A 336-nucleotide genomic window follows, 5' to 3' on the forward strand; every position below is an offset into this window, starting at 1 on the left:
TAGTCATTCATTCTTGTGCAAAGCAGACACAAAGAGCATATTAAATGCTACCAAATCACGCTATTCCTCTTAAATTCAGCAGCTATGGAACATGAGATTCATGTTTGCATTTACTTTTATCCAGATGTTAACATATAGCTCGAGGCAGAGAACACCCAGAAACTCGAACAAAGGTGTACAGCAGTTTGGGAAGGTAAATCAGAGCTTGCTTTACTTCAGACAGTTTGGAATTATCATAATAAATGAGCCATGCACTCTGGATATTTACCATGGGGGCTGGCTGCTGTGTTGCCCCACTGTTAACACTGTGACAGTTCTGAGTTACCCACATCCCAT

Source organism: Hirundo rustica, chromosome 7 (assembly GCF_015227805.2).
Source record: "Hirundo rustica isolate bHirRus1 chromosome 7, bHirRus1.pri.v3, whole genome shotgun sequence".
Taxonomy (NCBI): domain Eukaryota; kingdom Metazoa; phylum Chordata; class Aves; order Passeriformes; family Hirundinidae; genus Hirundo; species Hirundo rustica.